The sequence below is a fragment of the Archocentrus centrarchus genome, unplaced genomic scaffold (genome assembly GCF_007364275.1).
Source record: "Archocentrus centrarchus isolate MPI-CPG fArcCen1 unplaced genomic scaffold, fArcCen1 scaffold_64_ctg1, whole genome shotgun sequence".
In the NCBI taxonomy this organism is placed as follows: Eukaryota; Metazoa; Chordata; class Actinopteri; order Cichliformes; family Cichlidae; genus Archocentrus; species Archocentrus centrarchus.
In genome coordinates this window covers 721,334-742,723 of record NW_022060281.1, presented here as the reverse complement: position 1 = coordinate 742,723, position 21,390 = coordinate 721,334, and the positions used below count along the sequence as shown (strand labels likewise).

At 45.7% G+C, this 21,390-nt stretch overlaps 1 protein-coding gene across 1 annotated transcript in view; it reads right to left on the bottom strand.

Annotated features, from left to right (window-relative positions):
• The window catches only part of LOC115777695 (uncharacterized), a 33,868-nt gene extending 13,214 nt beyond the window's left edge, over positions 1-20,654 (bottom strand). Inside the window, exon 1 of the mRNA XM_030725644.1 lies at positions 20,586-20,654. The gene's annotated coding sequence lies outside the window, so the exon portion shown is untranslated. The remainder of the gene's footprint in view (positions 1-20,585) is intronic.
• Between the last annotated feature and the right edge of the window lie 736 nt (positions 20,655-21,390).

Genomic DNA, 21,390 nt, shown 5'->3' with positions numbered 1-21,390 from the left:
ATAATACACGCTGACTAATAAATATAATAGATTACTGTTCCATTAACAAATTAGAAACCACAGTTGTCTCTTTAGATGCAGAGAAAGCATTCAACTGGGTAAACTGGAAATTTCTGTTAGCAGTTCTACACAAATTTGGATTTGGTTCATCCTTCATAAACTGGATCAGAACACTATACAGCTCTCCAAATGCACGTGTTAGAACAAATGATCTTATTTCCCAAAGCTTCAGTCTGCAGAGAGGCACCAGACAGTGCTGCCCACTCTCTCCTTCACTTTCTGTCATTTTCATTGAACCACTAGCAGCTACAATCCAACAAAATGTAGATATTAAAGGAATTCAAACAGAGAACACAGACCATAAGATAAGCCTTTATGCTGATGATGTATTACTTTTCCTTGGGAACCCACAAACCTCTCTTCTGAAGACCATCACACTTATAGATAGGTTCTGATCTATATCAGACTACTCCATCAACTGGAGTAAATCAACAGTTTTACCTCTGAATTGTAATTTTCAGAGCACCACCACTACCTCACTGCAGTCCAGCAACATTAGATCTTTAGGTATAAATTTTTCCTCCAGGCTGTCAGACCTGGTACGATTGAATCATATTCCTCTACTAAAAACAATAGAGGATGATCTCACACATGGGAACTCTCTACCTGTATCTCTCATAGGGAGAGTTGCCACAGTAAAAATGATGATTCTGACTAAAATCAATAATCTGTTCTCACTGATCCCTAATAAATCTTCTGTTGCCTGGTTTAAGTCATGAGACTCAAGCATTTCAAAGTTTTTATGGAAAAATAAAACCTCAAGAATAACTTTGAAGAGACGTGGGGTGGGGAGCAACATGTGAAGACGTGTGACTCTTTCTTAATATTCCTTCTCATCTTTCTCTGAACCAACATGCTTCTGAATGGGAAAATCCCTTAAATTTACTGTGTTGTTGGTTTAAGTCGAAGGTGAAAGCTGCTCAAAATGCCAAAACCTCAGAAGCTAAGACCAAGCCCCAACGCCTCAGGCTCACTTGATGCAGATCCAGCCACGGAAGCGGGGTCAGGACCAAATCTTGATACAATCATGGCTGCCATAAAGCAAATGGAGCAGTGTGTGCTAACCAAAATTGAAGTGTCTGTGGGGGACGCTACAGGTGAACTTCACAAGAAAATAGATAATTTGGCAAGTAACTTCAGATCTGAAATTCTGAACGTACATGCAGAACTTAAGAAAGTAATGGAGAAAGTGAAGAAGGAAAACACCATGATTATAACCCGCATTGGCGACCTTGAGGAAGAAGCTAATGGCCAAGCTAACCGAGTCATAGCACTTGAAGCTAAAGTAAATATGCTGAGTGCACCGGTAATCCGGCTTGCAGATAAGACAGACGACTTGGAATCCCGACAGCGACAAGATAACTGCAGACTAGTTGGTGTCGAAGAAGGATTCGGAAATATAAGACCAGAAAGAGCCGTGGCTGAATTGCTGAAGATAGCGCTTTCCCTCACCTATATGCCGATGCTTGATCTGGCACACAGGAGCCTGCAGCCGAGACCAATGGATGGGGATGCCCCCACCAGTAATCATCAAGTTCCACTATTTTCAGGAGAAAGTGGATGTTCTTCGGAAGGCTATGAGGGCGGTCCAATTTCCCACAACGGTAAACGTGTTTTTATCTACCCGGATTATTTGGCCACTGTAAGAAAAAAGAGAGGTGCTTTTACTGATGTGAGAAGATTACTTCTCCGGTGTCCAGACGTGAAATACGGTCTCCTATACCCTGCTACACTGAAGATTATGACTCCAGCTGGTGAGCAGGTATCTTTCAAAGATCCGATTAAGGTAACGTATTATACTGAGACTAATTTGTGCCCACAGGAGACGGAGAGAGAGTGACAATTAACACACGGGCTGTAATGCGGTCCTGTATCTTTAACAAGTAAACATTTTTACTCAGCAGTTGGATGTGTTTTCTGTTTGGACTATAGACAAGGCTAAGTGATAATTACTATTATTAACCCATCTAAGGATTAGAAAGGGGGAAAATGTTTTGAATTGAGGATTCATGATTGTCAGTTATTTATGCTTTCTAATATGGGAGTGATGTGTGGGGACACCCCACCACAAATTCTTGCTTAAATTAGTTTCTATCTGTGGTGATACCCTCCAACTGCAAGTGTTATATATCAACATATATGCATCAATGGTAAGGCTGACAGGAAAGCCCGGCTATATTTTGTTATGACCTTGCACGGTTCATGTAAGAGTTAGGTTAGTGTAGAAGCATCATATGTCTAGGACAGAGAGGGGAGTTTGTAGGGTAGTCTCGGGGTTGAAGAAGACCAGCCCAGTAGTTCAGGTTGGGAAGGGGTTTATATATGTTTCTATGTTTGATTGTTTGACTGATTTTGATTTTTTATTGGATTTATTTTTGATCTTTGGTTTTACCCAAACATGTACAGAAGTATTTAAATATTGTCAAGGGATCAGATTTTCACAAATTATAGCACTATGGCTGCAGCAAATGTAAAAAAGCAACAGAGAACAATTTCATTCGTTAGCTGGAATGTCAAAGGGCTGAATAATAGGGTTAAACAGAGCAAAATATTTAATCACCTGAAGTCATTAAAACCTGATGTAATACTGTTACAGGAGACACATTTAAATATTAATTCCCAAAAAAGACTAAGTTGCAAATGAACTGGGCAAATATATCACTTTAACCATAAAGTCAGGGGAACAGCAATTCTAATTCGGAAGGGGGTTCCTTTTGAACAAAACGAAGTAATATCGGATGCTAACGGCAGATATATTGTTGTAATGGGCAAGCTATTTAATACACCATTGATACTGGCCAGCATCTATGGACCGAACTGGGATAATGCAGTTTTTCAGTAATTTTTTTTCCCAATTCTCCCAGACCGTAGTTCCCACAGACTGATATTGGGTGGAGACTTTAATAGTGTCCTTCACACCCAACTAGACACATCTAGTCGAAGGCTACATAATACTCTATCATCATCGGCTGTGACTATTAATACCCTCCTTCATTCTATGTCTTATCAGATCCATGGCAGATAAAAAATCCAACTATGAAGCATTTCTCTTTTTTCTCCCCAGTTCATCATAGCTACTCTAGGATTGATTATTTTATTGTTGTTCATCAGCTGCTTCCCTCAGTTTCTAATACTAAATATCATAGCATAATGATATCAGATCATAGCCCAGTCCAAATGGATATAACCCTTACACTTAACATAATGCCCCAATGAACGTGGCGCCTAGACCCCCGGTTACTAGCATGTAAACATTTTAAAACATTTTTTAAATGTTAATTTGTTTGGAAATTAATGACACCCAGGAGGTGTCAAGGACTACTCTGTTGGAGTCTATAAAAGCCTACATTAGGGGACAAATAATCTCTTATGCTGCTCATAAGAGCAAGGAGTGTTCCAAACTTAAAGAGATGACTGATAAAATTGCAGATATTGATAGACGCTATGCTATCTTGCCTACACCAGATCTTTTTAAGGAAAAAAAAAACTATTGCCATCTAAATTTAATACCCTTATGGCATGAAAAGCAGGGGAAAATATTCTTAAAGCTAGACAAGTTTACTATGAGCATGGAAATAGAGCAGGGAGGCTCCTTGCACTTCAGCTTAGACAACAGTCGGCTGAACGGAGAATCTCAGGCATCGATACAGGGACTGGCTCGGTATTACATAGCCCCCAAGACATTAATGACCAATTTAAATCATATTACTCTACTTTATATCAATCAGAAGTAGATATTAGCTCATTGGAAATCTGCTTGTTCTTAAATTCTCTGGATATCCCAAAACTTCACCCAGATGCTCAATTACTCTTAGAATAACCATTATCAAAAGAGGAAACAGCGGACTCCATTAAGTTGTCTCGAACAGGAAGGGCACCAGGACCAGACGGCTTCCCTATAGAGTTTTACAGGGAATTCTCCCCTAAACTTGTACCTATTCTAAAATCTGTCTACGATAAATCACTAGGAAATGGTAAATTACTGCAAACGCTTACTCAAGCTACAATTTCAGTATTGCTAATAAAGCGTTAAGGACCCTGTACAGTGTAGTACATATAGGCCAGTTAGTCTCCTGTGCTGTGACTATAAAATTTTAACTAAAACCCTTGCACAACAACTAGACCCAATTATTCCCACCATTATTAATTCTCCCTCTTTTCGTTTGTGTGTTGTTTGTTGTAGCGAACTGCTCGTGCCCTGCCGCACGTTAAAAGGACATTTCTGTCAATCCAACCCTCTTTTTCTGTTTTGAAATAAACATGAATAAGGGATCTCTGGAGCTTGAAAAAAGGCGACTGGACTTCTTTTTGTTTCTTGAAGACGTTTCACCTCTCATCCGAAAGGCTTCTTCAGTTCTCAACCAAATGGTGGAGAGACCCAGGTATTTAAACCCCTGTGGGCGTAGTCCCCTGGAGGTGGTTATGACCCTCTATTGATCATGTGCTTGAACACATGTGCCCAGGTGTGAAGGGGGCGTGGGTCATATTTAATCAGTGGTTTCAGTTGAAACCAACTTAGGACTCCGCTCCATTGTTTCCTGTGGCCTATTGAGGTCACTGGAACAAAGGTGTGAATGGGGGTTGAGACGTCTGGGAAGGGAGCTCAGGACAGCACTGTAAGCGGGGGACAAGATTCAGCAGTACATCTGCATCTGAAGGAAAAAGGGCACTCTTTTGAGGATGCCAATGTCCACATTTTGGACAGGGAAAACAGATGGTTTGAAAGAGGAGTGAAAGAAGCCATCTATGTCCACTGTGAACAACCATCATTGAACAGAGGAGGTGGATTACGTCACCAACTTTCCCCCGCTTACAGTGCTGTCCTGAGCTCCCTTCCCAGACGTCTCAACCCCCATTCACACCTTTGTTCCAGTGACCTCAATAGGCCACAGGAAACAATGGAGCGGAGTCCTAAGTTGGTTTCAACTGAAACCACTGATTAAATATGACCCACGCCCCCTTCACACCTGGGCACATGTGTTCAAGCACATGATCAATAGAGGGTCATAACCACCTCCAGGGGACTACGCCCACAGGGGTTTAAATACCTGGGTCTCTCCACCATTTGGTTGAGAACTGAAGAAGCCTTTCGGATGAGAGGTGAAACGTCTTCAAGAAACAAAAAGAAGTCCAGTCGCCTTTTTTCAAGCTCCAGAGACTACTATGACCTGGATAACTGAGAATCTACACAGACATGAATAAGGGATGTGTATTTTGAAGAGTGTATACTGGACTTCCATCCATCCATCCATTTTCTTCCGCTTATCCGGGGCCGGGTCGCGGGGGCAGAAGCCTAAGCAGAGAAGCCCAAGCTTCCCTCTCCCCAGCCACCTCCTCCAGCCCATCCGGAGGGACCCCAAGGCGTTCCCAGGCCAGCCGAGATACACAATCTCTCCAGCGTGTCCTGGGTCTACCACGGGGCCTCCTCCCGGTGGGACATGCCCGGAACACCTCACCCAGGAGGCGGCCAGGAGGCATCCTAATCAGATGCCCGAGCCACCTCAACTGGCTCCTTTCGATGTGGAGGAGCAGCGGCTCTACTCCGAGCCCCTCCCGGATGGCCGCACTCCTCACCTTATCTCTAAGGGAGAGGCCAGCCACCCTTCGAAGGAAACTCATTTCTGCCGTTTGTATTCGCGATCTTATTCTTTCGGTCACTACCCAAAGCTCGTGACCATAGGTGAGGGTAGGAACGTAGATCGACCGGTAAATCAGGAGCCTCGCTTTTACGCTAAGCTCCCTCTTCACCACGACGGACCGGTGCAGCGTCCGCATCACTGCAGAAGCAGCCCCGATCCGCCTGTCGATCTCCCGTTCCCTTCTCCCATCACTCGTGAACAAGACCCCGAGATACTTAAACTCCTCCACTTGAGGCAAGAACTCGTTCCTGAGCCGGAGATGGCACTCCACCCTTTTCCGGCTGAGGACCATGGCCTCAGACTTAGAGGTGCTGATTCTCATGCCAGCCGCTTCACACTCGGCTGCGAACCGTTCCACTGCGAGCTGGAGGCCCCCCCGTGATGAAGCCAACAGAACCGCATCATCTGCAAAAAGCAGAGATGAGACTCTGAGGCCACCAAGGAAGAAGCCTTCCGCCACCTGGCTACGCCTAGAAATTCTGTCCATAAAAATTATGAACAGAATCGGTGACAAAGGGCAGCCCTGACGGAGTCCAACACCCACAGGAAACAAATCCGACTTATTACCGGCTATACGGACCAAGCTCTCACTGTGGTTGTACAAGGACTGAATGGCCCGCAACAATGGGCCAGACACTCCATACTCCCGCAGAACCTCCCAAAGAACACCCCGAGGAACACGGTCGAATGCCTTCTCCAAGTCCACAAAGCACATGTAGACTGGTTGGGCAAACTCCCACGCACACTCGAATATCCTTGAGAGGATAAAGAGCTGGTCCAGCGTTCCACGACCAGGACGAAAACCGCATTGTTCCTCCTGAATCCGAGGTTCGACTAACGGATGCACCCTCCTTTCCAGCACCCTGGCATAGACCTTACCGGGGAGGCTGAGGAGTGTGATCCCCCGAAAGTTGGAGCACACCCTCCGGTCTCCCTTCTTAAAGATGGGGACCACCACCCCGGTCTGCCAATCCAATGGCACTGCCCCAGATCTCCACGCGATGTTGCAGAGGCGTGTCAACCAAGACAGCCCTACAACATCCAGAGCCTTCAGGAACTCAGGGCGAATCTCGTCCACCCCAGGGGCTCTGCCACCAAGGAGTTGTTTAACTACCTCAGTGACCTCACCCCCAGTGATGGTCAAGTCATCCCCCTCATCCCCAGACTCTGCTTCCACTACAGAAGGCGTGTCAGTGGGATTCAGAAGGTCCTCGAAGTATTCCTTCCACCGTCCGACTATAGCCTCAGTTGAAGTCAGCAGCACCCCCCCCGCACTATAAACAGTGTGAGTGAAGCACTGCTTTCCCCTCCTGAGTCGCCTGACGGTTTGCCAGAATCGCTTCGATGCCGTCCGAAAGTCTTTTTCCATAGCCTCACCGAACTCCTCCCACACCCGAGTTTTTGCTTTGGCCACTACCCGAGCTGCATTCCGCTTGGCCTGTCGATACCTGTCAGCTGCCTCCGGAGTCCCACAGGCTAACCAAGCCCGATAGGACTCTTTCTTCAGCTTGATGGCTCCCTTCACCTCCGGTGACCACCATCTGGTTCGGGGGTTACCACCACGACAGGCACCAACCACCTTGCAGCCACAGCTCTGAGCAGCAGCCTCATCAATGGAGGTGCGGAACATGGTCCATTCGGACTCAATGTCCTCAGCCTCCCTCGGAATGCTGTCGAAGTTCTGCCGGAGGTGGGAGTTGAAGATCTCCCGGACTGGGGCTTCTGCCAGGCGTTCCCAGCGCACCCTCACAATACGTTTAGGTGTGCCAGGTCTGTCCAGCATCTTCCCCCGCCACCTGATCCAACTCACCACCAGGTGGTGATCAGTTGACAGCTCAGCTCCTCTCTTCACCCGAGTGTCCAGAACATACGGCCGCAGATCTGATGATACGATTACAAAATCGATCATCGACCTGCGACCTAGGGTGTCCTGGTGCCATGTGCACTTATGGACATCCTTGTGTTCGAACACGGTGTTTGTTATGGACAAACTGTGGTTTGCACAGAAGTCCAATAACAAAACACCATTCGGGTTCAGATCGGGCAGGCCGATTGGGGATTGTATACTGGACTTCTACATAGAAAAAGTATGAACATTTTTGTTTCTGTTTATTGCTTTGAAATTTTTTTGAGGGTTTCTGTGTGTTTATTTCCATTCTGCTGCACATTTGGTTGTGTGTTTTGAATTTTTATTTAATTTTTCTCTCTCCTTTGCCATTGACAATTTTTATTCATGATGTCAGGTGGAGACCCCTTTAAGGTTCAGTCTGTGGTGGGTTGTGAGCGTGGTGTCAGCTTAGGGGTGGGAAGGGGCAAACAGATGCCTTCAGAGTGTTTTGGTAGGGGTGGGTCTGTGTCCCCCGGTGTCCCCAACTATGTAGCTCATCAATCTTTTATCAACTTGTAAGAATAGATAAGCGTTTAACTGTTTTTCTATGTATCGCAATGTGTTGGAAGTGTTCATCATAAACATGCACATGACATTCAGATTATAAGGACAAAACATACTCGTACATACCCAAACCCTCCAGGTGAGGAAAGCAGGTAACGCCTGTTTCCTGACGTCACACACACATACACACACCCCCACACACTCACGTGATGCTAAAATAAAAGAGCCAGCAGGAAGAAGGAGGTCAGACTCTCACTCAGACACACACATGTGTGTTGGCTGACGGAGACTCTCCCTGCAGGTAAAGAGATCACTACGGGTTTCTGTGTCTTTTTTTATTTAACGGTGGTCTGAACAAGATGGCGCCGGTGAGGTCAGCAGCCGTCGTACCTGCTCCTACGCTTTGTTTGTTAGGTTTAGCTTTAATTCTCGACTTTATAATTCCGCCTGCTCTGTGTCATATCACGTATGACAGACAGACTCTTTTTAATATCAGAATACAGCACTCTGGCTGTATTCTGACACCTTTTTCTCCCGACCCGGCTTGGCCCCAGGAGATCCTGCATTTCCAGTGGGCCAGCTCAAACAAAGGAGGGCGCGGAGCACCCAGGTCACGGACAAGGCCCCGAGGGAAAAGAGCCGGCGTAAGAGAGAGGCTGAGGGGTAGAGCGCACCAAACGCCACTGCCGAGCATCCTGTTGGCTAATGTCCAGTCACTGGATAACAAGTCCTCAGGGCCAGGATACAGTTTCAGAGGGACATAAGGGACTGCAACATCATCTGTCTCACGAGACATGGCTGACCCCCCTCATACCGGACCACGCCGTACAGCCGTCGGAGTTCTTCAGTGTTCATCGCACGGACAGAACGAGTGAGTCTGGAAAATCAAGAGGAGGAGGTGTGTGCCTAATGATTAATAACAACTGGTGTGACAGTAGGAATGTTGTCCCTCTGAAACAATCATGTTCACCTAACCTGGAGCTCCTAACCCTGAAATGCCGTCCCCACTACCTGCCCCGCGAGTTCACTTCGGTCATCTTCAGCGCCGTCTATATTCCACCTCAGGCGGACACAAACACTGCACTATCCGAGCTACATGAGGCTATTTCCACCTATCAGGCTAACCAGCGTGATGCGGCTCTCATCGTAGCCGGGGACTTTAACAGTGCAAACTTGAAAAAGCTGATACCGGAATTGATTCAACACATCGACTGCCCCACCAGAGGAGAGAGGACCCTAGACCACTGCTACTCTCCATTCAAAGAGGGCTACAAAGCAAAGCCTCTTCCGCCTTTTGGGAAGTCTGACCACACCGCTGTCCTTCTCATGCCGAAATACAAACAACGGCTCAGGCAGGAACCCCCTGCTGTGAGAGAAGTGACACGGTGGTCTGATCAAACAGAGGCCGCTCTGCAGGGTGCGTTGGATTCAACCGACTGGGACATGTTTCGCAGCAGCGCGGGCGGAGACATCGAGGAGTTTACGGAAACTGTTGTGGGATTTATTGGGAAAGTTGTTGAAGACACTTCACTTAGGAGGACCATCAGGACTTTTCCCAACCAGAAGCCGTGGGTGGATAAATCTGTCCGCGACGCCCTGAGGTCCCGCACCGTTGCCTACAACTCCGGCCTCGCCTCTGGGAACATGGAGGACTACAAGGTTGCATCATACAACGTCCGCAGAGTGGTGAAAGAGGCAAAACATCGCTATGGCCGCAGACTGGAACAGCAACTACAACAGTCTGACCCCAGGGGACTGTGGCAGGGACTACGCACCATCACGGACTACAAAGCACCACACACACACCCGGTGAGTGCCGACGCTTCTCTGGCTGATGAACTCAACATCTTCTTTGCGCGCTTTGAGTCGGGAAGCCGACAGCCCGCTGCGCTCCCGGCCGGAGGGGTGGAGACACTCACTGTGACGGAGCGCGACGTGAGGAGGGCGTTTAGACGTGTAAACACCAGGAAAGCGGCTGGACCAGACGGTATTAGTGGACGTGTCCTTAAGACCTGCGCTGACCAGCTGGCACCTGTGTTTACAGTGATATTCAACCTCTCACTGAAACTGTGTGTGATTCCCACCTGCTTTAAAAAGTCCATCATAGTCCCTGTCCCAAAGAAACCACACCCCAGCAGCCCCAATGACTTCAGGCCCATAGCACTCACCTCAGTGGTGATGAAGTGTTTTGAGAGACTCATCAAGACATTCATCACCTCCTCACTGCCCACCACCCTCGACCCACTACAGTTTGCATACCGGCCAGACAGATCCACAGATGACGCCATATCCTTCCTCCTCCACAAGACCCTTTCACACATAGACACTGGTAAGGGGAACTATGTGAGAGTGCTGTTTGTAGATTACAGCTCAGCATTCAACACCATAGTTCCCTCCAGGCTGGTCTCTAAGCTGCTGGACCTGGGCCTGGGCCCATCCCTGTGCAGGTGGGTTCACAGCTTCCTGACCAGCAGACCACAGGTGGTACGAGTGGGTCACCTCACCTCATCCTCCCTCACCCTCAACACTGGATCCCCCCAAGGCTGTGTGCTCAGCCCTCTGCTGTACTCACTGTACACCCATGACTGCGAGGCCACGTCAGAGTCCAACGTCATCATCAAGTTTGCTGACGACACTGCTGTTGTGGGACTAATCTCTCACAATGAGGAGACAGCCTACAGGAGAGAGGTCTCCCGCCTGGAGAACTGGTGCCAGGAGAACCACCTCCTGCTCAACGTCAGCAAAACGAAGGAACTGATCGTGGACTTCAGCAGGAAGCAGCAGAGGGACTATTCAATTCAATTCAATTCAATTCAATTCAATTCAATTCAATTCAATTCAATTCAATTCTATTCTATTCTATTCTATTCTATTCTATTTATATAGCGCCAAATCACAACAAACTGTCGCCTCAAGGCGCTTTGTATTGTGGGTAAAGACCCTACAATAATACAGAGAAAAGCCAACAGTCAAAACGACCCCCTATGAGCAGCACTTGGTGACAGTGGGAAGGAAAAACTCCCTTTAACAGGAAGAAACCTCCAGCAGAACCAGGCTCCGGGAGGGGGGGTCATCTGCCGCGACCAGTTGGGCTGAGGGGAGAGAAAGACATGCTGTGGAAGACAGCCAGAGATTAATATCAATTAATGATTAAATGCAGAGTGGAGTATAAACAAAGTAAATAAGGTGAATGAGAAACAGTGCATTATGTGAACCCCCCAGCAGACTAGGCCTATAGCAGCATAACTAAGGGAGGGTTCAGGGTCACCTGATCCAGCCCTAACTATAAGCTTTATCATAAAGGAAAGTTTTAAGCCTAATCTTAAAAATAGAGAGGGTGTCTGTCTCCTGAATCCAAGCTGGGAGCTGGTTCCACAGAAGAGGGGCCTGAAAGCTGAAGGCTCTGCCTCCCATTCTACTCTTAAGTATCCGAGGAACCACAAGTAAGCCAGCAGTCTGAGAGCGAAGTGCTCTGTTGTCTTTTTTATATTAAGATTTTCCATTAATAAATTGTATGAGTTTGTGTAACTTATAGTTGAAGCGTATCAGTAGGATTCAGCTTCAGGGGGCACAGTGACTGATTGGACGGGCCTGAATGGCAAAACCCGTCCAATCAGCTGATGCAGATAAAGAAAGATTCTTCATGTTTCAGAGGTCTCTCTGGAGGATGGCATGTTTCCTCAGATTCATAAAGGTACTTGTCAGTGTGAAGATGTGAAAATGACTATTGAATTTTCCCATTATAAGTTGATAAATGTCAGCATTTTTTTTACAAAAGGAAAATTTTTAGTTTTTTCTTAATTTGAACATTTATTTTTTAATTAATAAAGCCACGCCAGCTTCTAGCTTTGTTTGACTGTACAACAAACCTGATGACACAGAAAACTCAAAGCCAACCAAACCCATCCAAACTTTCCTGTTTTTCCCCAGACTGGCAAAAATGAAGCCGACTGAGCCCAAATACAGCCGTGTGTGGTTATCACAATAAACATAACAGTATTTTTATTTTAGAAATTGGTTTGTGTGTTAGTGAATTAATAAAAACCTAACAGGCTCACAAATGTTAACAGAGTAAAAATAGTCACAGCTTTCTGTCTTTAACAGTCTCCTCATTCCTCCAGACCATGTGCTGATCATAATTATTGATAGTCAGGTATAATCAGGAGCTTTGTTTGGACTTGTGCAGGGCACGCCTGTGTCATTGTTTCACTTAACAGCATTATCAAGGTGTGGCGATAACCAAGTTTGCCAGCAGGTGTCCCTGTGCAGATGGTTTTCACATTGTTTCAATACAATTGCAGCACAAATGCTTCGAACGCTTCACTGTTTCACAAAGCCTTGCTTTGCCCGTCACTAGCTAAAACAAAAGCCAAAGCCCCAAGCCTGTGAGAAAGGAGGAAACAAAACACTAAACTGGGGAAACGCACAGGGAAACATTGATGATCCTGCAGCAAAGAACAGAGAAAACCTGAGGGCTTAAATACACACAAGGAAATCAGGGAGAGCAGAAAGAACAGGGAACAGCCACCAAGGGCGCAGGAATGAGTTTATTTTTGGCCGGGGGGGGGGGGGGGCACATATCAGAATCCTGACAGATCTGTAAATATTTGGAAAAAGCATAAAAAATGCTATGTGATCTTTTACTTTCTTCTTTTTAAAATGTTTCTTGGAAAAATAGTGTTGTGTACACCTATATTACCTTCAAATTCCTTGGCACCCACATCAGTGAAGACCTCACCTGGACCTACAACACAGCACAGACTGTCAAGAAAGCTCAGCAGAGACTCTTCTTCTTAAGGAAACTGAGGAAATTCGGATTATCCCCCAAGCTCCTCAGCAACTTTTACAGATGCACTGTGGAGAGCATCCTGACAAACTCCATCACGGTGTGGTGTGGAAACTGCACCAGTCAGGACAGGAAGGCTCTCCAGCGTGTCATCAAAACAGCACAATTCATCTGTGGAGCTGCCTTCCCATCACTACAGGACACTTATAATACCCGGGTAATAAAGAGGGCACACAACATCATCAAGGACCGTACCCACCCACAGCACACACTGTTCACACTCCTGCCGTCTGGCAGACGTTACAGGAGTGTAAAAGCAAGAACAACCAGACTAAAAAACAGTTTCTATCCACAGGCCATCAGGCTACTGAACCACTGACTGATTACCAAACTGTGATTACCTGCCTTTCTTTTTTTATCTGTATATATAATATATATCTGTATATATTGCACTTGATTTATTATTTATTTATTTTTATTTTCTACTTTTACTTTCCTAGTAAACTAGTTCTTAAATTTTATTTTAACTTAGTTGCTTATTTCAATTGTTTGTAAAGCAGTCGCAAGTAAGAATTTCATTGCTCAGCATAACCACAGTGTTTTGCGGTGTACATGACAAACTTCTTGAATCTTGAATCTATATTATTGTACGCATAATTTATATGTATATGTTTTATAATCATAAAACGTGGGCAAACCACCAAACAATGGCTCGAGTCTTTTATCAAGCACAATGACCATGTCATTCCAGGCTGTACGCTTATTTTATCAGGTGGCCGCACTGGTACGAGCAAGCTAAATATTTCAGTAGCACAAAAATAATTTATTAGCACACACAAGTCCAAAGTTTGATGTGTTTTATTGGTGGAAAACATTTAATACTGGTCAAAAATGCATTTATGAAGGCTGACTGTCAACAGAACCGGTTCTTTAATTAAACAACTTTCTGACATGAAAGAATCCTCACAGATAATGTAATGAACACAATATTCACTTTGTAATATCAACCTTCAGTAAAAAACAGCTAATAAAATATGCCTATTCAGTTTGAAACTCTGTTTGGCCAGCAATAATAAATGAAAATAAATATCAATAAAAATAATAACCAACACAAATAAATAAAAGCGATACCTCTCACATTTAATAGTGTAACAGGTGGTACCACAAGGGGTCGCATTTTCCCTGGCTTAAGCCTCAATAAAAAGGAAGCTGGCAGTGTTGCTGGGAGGTGCCAGTTTCTGTCCTATTTTGGTTTTTGTGTTTTTTTTGGTTAGTCCGCCCAGCGTTGGGCTGTGTTCTGTTTTGGTATATGTGAGGGCAGACTAACTATTTTATATATTTTTCTGTTTGTATGGTCTCTGGAGCTTGAAAAAGGCGACTGGACTTCTTTTTGTTTCTTGAAGACGTTTCACCTCTCATCCGAAAGGCTTCTTCAGTTCTCAACCAAATGGTGGAGAGACCCAGGTATTTAAACCCCTGTGGGCGTAGTCCCCTGGAGGTGGTTATGACCCTCTGTTGATCATGTGCTTGAACACATGTGCCCAGGTGTGAAGGTGGCGTGGGTCATATTTAATCAGTGGTTTCAGTTGAAACCAACTTAGGACTCCGCTCCATTGTTTCCTGTGGCCTATTGAGGTCACTGGAACAAAGGTGTGAATGGGGGTTGAGACGTCTGGGAAGGGAGCTCAGGACAGCACTGTAAGCGGGGGAAAGTTGATGCTTATCGCGGAAGATGGAAGCCTCAACATTGAAGTTTACCGGAAGCCCACACACACAGACCAGTATCTCCTCTTTGACTCCCACCACCCTCTGGAACACAAACTTGGGGTGATCAGGACCCTACAACACCGTGCGGAAAGTGTTCCCTCTAAGGCAGAAGGGAAGCATAAGGAACACACACACATTAAGAAAGCCCTCAAAACATGCGGTTACCCCAACTGGGCCTTCATCAAATCAGCTAAGATGCACAGGAATGAAGGCCAAACACAAACTACAGAGAATGGGAAGGACAAGAGGAACAACATTGTCATCCCATATGTGTCAGGCTTGTCAGAGAAACTCAGAAGAATTTTCTCCAAGCATGACATCTCAGTATACTTCAAACCAAGTCACACCCTAAGACAAAAACTGGTTCATCCCAAGGACAAACCCGCCAAACACAAGATCAGCGATGTAGTGTATGCTGTTCAGTGCAGTGAAGAGTGCTCGGACCTCTACATTGGTGAAACCAAACAGCCTCTTCACAAACGAATGGCACAACATAGAAGAGCCACCTCGACAGGACAAGATTCAGCAGTACATCTGCATCTGAAGGAAAAAGGGCACTCTTTTGAGGATGCCAATGTCCACATTTTGGACAGGGAAAACAGATGGTTTGAAAGAGGAGTGAAAGAAGCCATCTATGTCCACTGTGAACAACCATCATTGAACAGAGGAGGTGGATTACGTCACCAACTTTCCCCCGCTTACAGTGCTGTCCTGAGCTCCCTTCCCAGACGTCTCAACCCCCATTCACACCTTTGTTCCAGTGACCTCAATAGGCCACAGGAAACAATGGAGCGGAGTCCTAAATTGGTTTCAACTGAAACCACTGATTAAATATGACCCACGCCCCCTTCACACCTGGGCACATGTGTTCAAGCACATGATCAACAGAGGGTCATAACCACCTCCAGGGGACTACGCCCACAGGGGTTTAAATACCTGGGTCTCTCCACCATTTGGTTGAGAACTGAAGAAGCCTTTCGGATGAGAGGTGAAACGTCTTCAAGAAACAAAAAGAAGTCCAGTCGCCTTTTTCAAGCTCCAGAGACTACTATGACCTGGATAACTGAGAATCTACACAGACATATTGCCTTGCACTTTGGGAGGAACACCCTTCAATTGGTGCGGGAGTATGAAAGGGACTCAAGAAAGCTAGCGGACTACAGGAACCACCTTCGTTTCAACTTGAGATGCAGACAGTCCAGACTGGTTCCCAAGAGTTTGCACCTTGGGTCCACAGTAAAAGGACATAGAGCTGACCAAATTCTATGGAGAGCACAGAACCACCTTTTAAGTGAAAGGATAAGACAGGTCCATTTCACCATAGATGCACTCCAGAACAAAATCCACCAGACTCAGCAGAAACTCTCATCACTCTTACCTCACACCATCGCAGAAGAAGTTTCTACATTTGTGGACAAAGCCCAGCTCGCACAACACATCAAAGGCAAGGAAAGACAACTACGTAAATTTCAAACTCTGCAAACCAAGGCATACCATTCATCTGTTAACAAACAGGACGACACGATAAGCAATGGAAACCAAGGAAAGTGGGTGAAGAACCTATCAGACAGGGTCCTCACCAAACCAGAAGAAAATGTGCTAGCCAAAGGACTCAACTTTGCCATAGCCCCACAACAGCTTCCTGTAGTAGACCTCATCACAGCAACAGAAACCGCTATAAGAAATAACAAACTTTCTCATCCTGTAGCAGAACAGATCAGGATGAAAGTTTCAGCCACTCTCTCCAGTGCAAGACTTCCTCCATCCAACCTCACCATTCAGGAGAAGAAGGCCATCACAGCCCTAAGCAAGGATCAAAACATCACCATACTGCCAGCCGACAAGGGGAGGTGCACGGTTGTGCTGAATTCATCGGATTACCACAACAAAATTACTACACTCCTCAGTGACAACAATACTTATGAGGTCTTGAGACGTGATCCCACAAGCAACTACAAGAAAAAAGTTGTTTGCTGCCTGCAACAACTTGAAAAGGAAAAAGCCATTGACCGCCCCACTTACTACCCGCCTGTACCCTGGAGAAGCCACTCCATGCATTTATGGACTCCCAAAGATCCACAAAGAAGGAGTCCCACTTCGACCCATTATCAGCAGTATAAACTCGGTCACCTACAACATTTCCAAACACCTCGCCACCATCTTATCACCGCTTGTTGGCATCACACCCCACCACATTGAAAACTCTACAGATTTTACTAACAAGGTCCAGAATCTTGTACTGGATCCAGATGAAACCATGGTGTCCTTTGATGTGGTTTCACTTTTCACTTGCATACCTACAACTGAGGCAGTGGAGACCGTCAGAAGACGACTACAGGAAGACGATTCCTTACTGAACAGAACCAGCTTCACCCCAGATCAGATTTGTGCACTTTTAGATCTCTGCCTTACCACAACATATTTTAAATACAATGATGGATTCTACAGACAGAAGCATGGATGTGCCATGGGCTCCCCAGTGTCTCCCATTGTAGCCAACCTTTACATGGAGGAAGTGGAAAGTAAAGCTCTTGGTTCTTTCAAAGGGATGGCACCTAGCCACTGGTACAGATATGTAGATGACACCTGGGTCAAAATCAAAACCCAAGAAGTAGAAGCCTTCACTCGTCACATTAACTCAGTGGATAAATACATACGTTTTACCAGGGAGGACACCAGAGATAACAAGTTACCATTCCTGGACTGTGCGGTGCTTATCGAGGAAGATGGAAGCCTCAACATTGAAGTTTACCGGAAGCCCACACACACAGACCAGTATCTCCTCTTTGACTCCCACCACCCTCTGGAACACAAACTTGGGGTGATCAGGACCCTACAACACCGTGCGGAAAGTGTTCCCTCTAAGGCAGAAGGGAAGCATAAGGAACACACACACATTAAGAAAGCCCTCAAAACATGCGGTTACCCCAACTGGGCCTTCATCAAATCAGCTAAGATGCACAGGAATGAAGGCCAAACACAAACTACAGAGAATGGGAAGGACAAGAGGAACAACATTGTCATCCCATATGTGTCAGGCTTGTCAGAGAAACTCAGAAGAATTTTCTCCAAGCATGACATCTCAGTATACTTCAAACCAAGTCACACCCTAAGACAAAAACTGGTTCATCCCAAGGACAAACCCGCCAAACACAAGATCAGCGATGTAGTGTATGCTGTTCAGTGCAGTGAAGAGTGCTCGGACCTCTACATTGGTGAAACCAAACAGCCTCTTCACAAACGAATGGCACAACATAGAAGAGCCACCTCGACAGGACAAGATTCAGCAGTACATCTGCATCTGAAGGAAAAAGGGCACTCTTTTGAGGATGCCAATGTCCACATTTTGGACAGGGAAAACAGATGGTTTGAAAGAGGAGTGAAAGAAGCCATCTATGTCCACTGTGAACAACCATCATTGAACAGAGGAGGTGGATTACGTCACCAACTTTCCCCCGCTTACAGTGCTGTCCTGAGCTCCCTTCCCAGACGTCTCAACCCCCATTCACACCTTTGTTCCAGTGACCTCAATAGGCCACAGGAAACAATGGAGCGGAGTCCTAAGTTGGTTTCAACTGAAACCACTGATTAAATATGACCCACGCCCCCTTCACACCTGGGCACATGTGTTCAAGCACATGATCAACAGAGGGTCATAACCACCTCCAGGGGACTACGCCCACAGGGGTTTAAATACCTGGGTCTCTCCACCATTTGGTTGAGAACTGAAGAAGCCTTTCGGATGAGAGGTGAAACGTCTTCAAGAAACAAAAAGAAGTCCAGTCGCCTTTTTCAAGCTCCAGAGACTACTATGACCTGGATAACTGAGAATCTACACAGACATATTCTGTTTGTATGCTTTGTGTTGCAGGGGCGGTTCTAGGGGCGGGGCCACAGGGGCATTGGCCCCATCTGAAATCTGATTGGCCCCCTGAAGTGCCCCTGTCCTGTCACTTTGTCTGAGAGTGAGGATCAAATTATAGGTGGATGCAATTCCATGCCGAAACACCAGTAGCGCTAATGAGCCAAACAGGAATGCTCAGCATCAATAAAGCTTACAGAAGAAAAAGAAGATTTGACCGATCTTGCAGAGAAAGTTTTTTTAACCCACAATCGATGCCAGTCTACATTTTGAGGAGTTTGTTGGTAATGATAAGTCATAAATCCCTTTTTACTCAGCTGTCACACAGCGCAAGTCTGATAAACATTAAATTAAGAAGCAAAGTTAGTTAAGAGTAATGTTAACTGAGGCCCTACTTGTGTTTGGACATGAAAGTTAGCATTTCAATAATTCGTGTAATACTAATTCATGTACTTCTTTGTAATTTGCATTTGTGTGTTAACATTAACTATAATGTCTGGCAGTGATAGAGAAGAATATGAAAGAAAGGGTCAGTCTCAGGCAGGAATTCAGCGGTTTGCCAGCTGAAGATGAGCAGGGTGAGAGGAGGGAGAGAGCAGCAGGACACAGTAGACCAGAGGCTGGTCAGGAGCAGGACACCTCCAGCCCCTTTTCATCAGGTCAGAAATCATTTAGGGAGAGCAACAACAGTTAATGCTGTAATGTATGAAATGTCTGATGTTGTTATTTAGTGAAATGGCACATAAGTTCACTGAATTCTTACACCTCATGGTGATAAGATTTACCATAACTTTAATGTAATGGCTTTAATTTTTATTGGTCCGTATATCACCACATCTACCACAAATACTTGGCCCCTCTATGAATACTGTGGCCCCTTGATGGCCCCTTACTAAAAAAAATCCTAGATCCGCCACTGTTGTGTTGTCTTTGCGTCACTTCCCCAACTAGACCATTTCTCCATATTGCTGTTAATGATAATCCTGAAACCCGATCCGGTTTGCAGTGTACCTTGGTGTTTGCATGCGATTGAGTTGCAGTGAAATGAGTGCATCATATGGGTTGCAGTGAACGGTTGCAGTGTTTATGCGGGTATGACCGCCTAAAGTGGTGTTCTGATTTGGGTCAAATGGCATGTGATTAACAGTGAATGGAAAAGATTTTCAAGAAGGGAAACCCCCTATTCTGTGTGAGGATAAATGCTATTATTGTTATAACTTGCGTTTATTCTTTGTGATTTATTCTGGCCACGGGTCACTTAACAACAGACAAGCTGTGTTCCTCACTGACAACACAGTGTGCTGTTGCACTTTACAGCCCTGCATTTAATAATTGCCAAACAGGTGCAGAGCACACAAAACTTAAACAAGTGTGGACAAAACGTCCCGACAGACCGTTTTACCTCATTCAAGAGTTTCTGAGTTCTGCCGCTGGCTCCGCCTCCCAAACACTCAGAGTGGGGGGCGGGGGGAGCGCAGTGACACGGCGCCTTCAAAATAAAAGCACGCGAGTTAAAGATTTCAAAATCATGTATTTTTCTCCTCTGCGGTGTAATTTTTGGGTGGGACAATGCGTCTGCCTCCAGTACTGGGGGGACAGCCCCCCCCCCCCCCCCCCCGCCTCCCCGGTTCCTACGCCTATGACAACAGTTGAGACAAATTAAACAAATAACACAGAGGAAGCAAAACTAAACGCAAAGCACAGGTAACACGAGACTGTCAAAATGAAACAGGAAGTAACTGACCATGACGCACAAGCAGACTAAACAGAACACGAGGGCTGGGACACACAGAGGGAACCCTAAACACCAGACACAAGGAAACCACCCGAAGGGAGACTAAACATGAAAAGGGGTGAGGACACAGGGAAGACAAGATCACAGGATCACACTTTGAACCTTTGCTCTGACAGGAAGTGCAGAGGGGAGGGGCTGATTTCCCAGAAATGGTGTGACCTGTGTGCGTGCACTGTAAACAGGAAGGGCACAATGAGGTAGAATTTTTTATAGAGGATTTACTGTTAGGTTCAGAACACTGTTAAATAAAAGAAGACACAGAAACCCGTAGTTGATCTTTTTACCTGCAGGGAGAGTCTGTCAGCCAACACGCGTGTGTGTGGGTCCGAGAGAGAGTCTGACCTCCTTCTTCCTGCCGGCTCTTTTATTTCAGCATCATGTGAGTGTGTGGGGGTGTGTGTATGTGTGTGTGACGTCAGGAAACAGGCATTACCTGCTTTCCTCACCTGGAGGGTGCGGGTGTGTACGAGTATGTTTTGTGCTTACAATCAGATTGTCATGTGCATGTTTATGATGAACACTTCCAACACATTGTGATATACAGAAAAACAGTTAAACGTTTATCTATTCTAACATTTCCTCCCTGTTTATCATGAACATAGCACATACTACCCTGAATGAGGTTGAGGCGAAAAGCCTGTCGTGCGGCTGTCTATCCTTCTTTTGACCCAAAGTCACTCTCTATTCTTTCAAGACAGGAAAACTCCTCAACAGCCCCGCCGCTCAAGGCAGCCACTGCTAGTCAGTCTCACTCGGGGAAACACCTACATACATGTACAAAATTTAAACATTAGTTTGAAAACCAGTTTGCATCCACCCCCATCACTTGTTCTCCCATTTTCAATGGGGGTTTCATATTTGGTCTTCTGTTTCACCCTCCTGCCCACCCTGCACAAGGGTATACTGATAGAAAGCTGAAATGAAAACATTCGTCATCATTTTTCTGAGACATGGAACAATACAACTGAAAAATAAACAAAACAGTAACAGAATGACCCCTGGTGGCACTAAGACTTTCAGCAGAACTTGCCACCAAGCTCCAGTAGTCAGCCAAGAGAGCCAGTCCTGACTCCCTCCAGGTGTCTGCCG